Source organism: Ovis canadensis, chromosome 1 (assembly GCF_042477335.2).
Source record: "Ovis canadensis isolate MfBH-ARS-UI-01 breed Bighorn chromosome 1, ARS-UI_OviCan_v2, whole genome shotgun sequence".
Taxonomy (NCBI): domain Eukaryota; kingdom Metazoa; phylum Chordata; class Mammalia; order Artiodactyla; family Bovidae; genus Ovis; species Ovis canadensis.
The window spans coordinates 116,552,940-116,555,934 of NC_091245.1; the positions used below are offsets into that span (position 1 = coordinate 116,552,940).

Genomic DNA, 2,995 nt, shown 5'->3' on the forward strand with positions numbered 1-2,995 from the left:
TATATGAGCAATGACTGTATTTGTTTCTTTTTTTATACTAAATATTTTATTGTATGCTGCCATCAGTGTATATAAAATAATTATCCTTGTGAAACAGAAAATTATGAATATTCAGAGAGGTAGACATTAAGAATTAACAAAAGTAGAAGTTTGTACAGTATGGCAGTTTACAGAGAGGCTTTTGTACAGGCTTCAAATTTAGCTTTCCTTTGAATAGTCACTGGTTTATGAAAAACAGTTTGTAAAACCTTGTAAAGATTCATTTTACTGCAAAAAGGAACAGACTTTTTGGGGCCTGAAGGGATTTGTACTTGAAGATACTCCAGTCAGCAGAGGGTCATGTTGAGCATCCTGCTGACAGAACTGTTTCATATCTGCAGCTGCCTGGGAAACCTTCGCCTGATTGAGCCCGGCCTCCAGCCAGAGCTGTTGAACCACTTTTTTTCATAGCTGCGGCACTGGATGAATCAGACATCGTGCACTCAAAGGAGGGTAGATACACAGGCCGTAGGCTGGTTTGCGGTGGGTTCACTGGGCCAATGGGCAGGGTGGGGTGGGGCAGGGTGAGGCTCAGAACTTTGTCTCTTAACATTTGTTTTTTTGTGCTTGTCTTGAGGATAAGACTCAAATAGTTATGGCAGTGGGGCTACAGTATCAGAACCTGGCTCAGTGGGCAAGTTTACTTCACAAAGTATATCTTTCATAAAATATGAATAATATTTGAAAGTAGTGCCATTTCTCAACTTGACAAGGTAGCCACTTCAGTTGTTGACAATAAGAGAAAAATTGAAAAGGACCAGCAGGAAGGAAGAAGAATGAGACTGTAGCATATTTTAGGAGTGATAGTCCCTTCTCAAATATAGTTTGGTGCCCAAAAGTAAAGGTGAACTTCTGCCTTCTGAGATTTTCTTTATAGAGTATGGGAAAGCCCCTCGTTAAAAATGTGCCCTGAGCAACCCTTCCCATTGGCCAGCTATCCTAAACGTTGCCCTGCCTCCTTGATGAAGTGGTCTGACCTCTCTGACAAGAGTTCTCACAACTGTCTCTTCACGCCTTGTTGGTTTAGTTTCGCATGATGGATGACATGACACACAGTCAGCAGAGCTGTTGGTACCTGCTCTGTAAATGACTCTGGTATCACGCGGCCAAAGGCAAAGTGACCATCTCTCCGTTCTGGCTGAGCATTTTGACTTCAGGTTTTCAAGTATGGAAGCAAGTGATTTATGACACACAAAAAAGCATAAATGGCCTTCCACTCCTTTTGACAAGGAGAGACTTCCTGTATAACCCCAGCCTATGCTTTCTTTGCAAGATAATGCTGCCCAGGAAGGAAGAGCATAGCTTCTTTCCCGCACCATAAACACCAAAAGGTGCTTGTTCTAGCCAATTTTGTGTGTATGAAGGCCTGGCCAGTAGATGGGCCATTGGAGTGATTGCATGTGCTGTGTTAGTCATAAGTATCAGTAGGTGCTGAAAAAGAGCTGATATTGAGACTGGCATGAAACTGTGCCATAATTTAGATAAAATAGCTCTAGGTAATGCTATGTTCAGTGGCTTCTACTTTCAAGATACTCACTTTTTCCCCTCAGTTCCTGACTGGTGGCTTAGAGACTGAGCATCCTTATAAACCATCTGAGCTACAATAATACTTCACTTGTATGGCACCCTGAACAATGTGAGGTTCAAAAGTGAGACTTGGGACTATATTGAGAGTAGTGTGACCAATCATTCTGATTTGTCCAGAATTGAGGGGTTTCCCAGGACATCGGCTTTTAGTACTAAAATCTAGACAGTCCCAAGGGACATAGTATTCCCAGTGCTAAAACCTGGACAGTCCTAGGGCAAAGTGGGAAAAGCTTATTATTTGGGAAAATAATAAGTGGGAAAAATATTATTTGGAGGTGAAGACTTAGAGGGACTGTAGGATGGAGTGAAGAGTAGCATGATTCCTGACTGGAGTGAAGATATCACTGATTTTTTCAATGAATTGAATTTGAATTAGCAAGTAACAAGTCTCACTGACTGAATTGCCTCAAAATGGAATTGTTCCTGAGGCCGAATTAGAACTCCCCCTAGAAGCGGAAAATGAGTTATCCCGGCAGGTCGTATCAGTAGGAACCATGTCTTATGGGTAACCCCACATTATTTAGCCCCAGGTTGGGTACCTTGTAGCCACTGAGTACATCTTTAGAAATTTTCCAAAACTTTGATTCTATTTAAGCCTGTTTCTTCATGCTCTGATTCTCACATATAGAGATGGGAATGGCTTACATTTCCTTATTTGACATTTTCTTGTGGGAAAAAATGAAGAGGTGACTTAAATTTTTATAATCATTCATTATTGTCATTAGTTAAGAAAGAATACAAAACCATATAGGGTTTGAAAAATATTTTAGATGTATTTTTAGATGTGCAAGCCTTGTAAAACAAGGCAAATTCCAGAGACTATGCTTTTTTTTTCCCCATCCTTAAGGAAGGGGCATTCTTTCGAAGGTTACACAGTTGACACTTTAGTGATTTATCTGGCCTGCATGCATCTAAATGTGGCTTTGTAAAACAATGCTGACGCTTGAGAAGCAACTTGAGATTTAAAATAAGCTTTTAGAAGGTCTCCTGGCCTTAAAAACAGGAAGTGACTTATCACTGAAAACAAACCGGCTTTAACTCCACAGGTTTGCTTTTTGTCAAAACAAACAAATAAAAAAGCACTGGCAGTGTATCAATTCAGTCGCTCAGTCATGTCCCACTCTTTGGGACCCCATGAACCACAGCACGCCAGGCCTCCCTGTCCACCAACTCTCGGAGTCCACCCAAACTCATGTCCATTGAGTCAGTGATGCCATCCAACCATCTTATCCTCTGTCGTCCCTTTCTCCTCCTGCCTTCAAACTTTCCCAGCATCAGGGTCTTTTCACATGAGTATAAATGGATGTAAACTTTACAAATCTCTTCCTTGAGACTTAGAGAGACTAAGGGGAGTTTTCTAAATAATTTT

General features: G+C 41.0%; 1 pseudogene; it reads right to left on the minus strand.

Moving 5' to 3' along the window:
* Positions 1–264: 264 nt before the first annotated feature.
* LOC138931503 (guanine nucleotide-binding protein G(I)/G(S)/G(O) subunit gamma-5 pseudogene) lies at positions 265–475 on the minus strand (annotated as a pseudogene).
* Between the last annotated feature and the right edge of the window lie 2,520 nt (positions 476–2,995).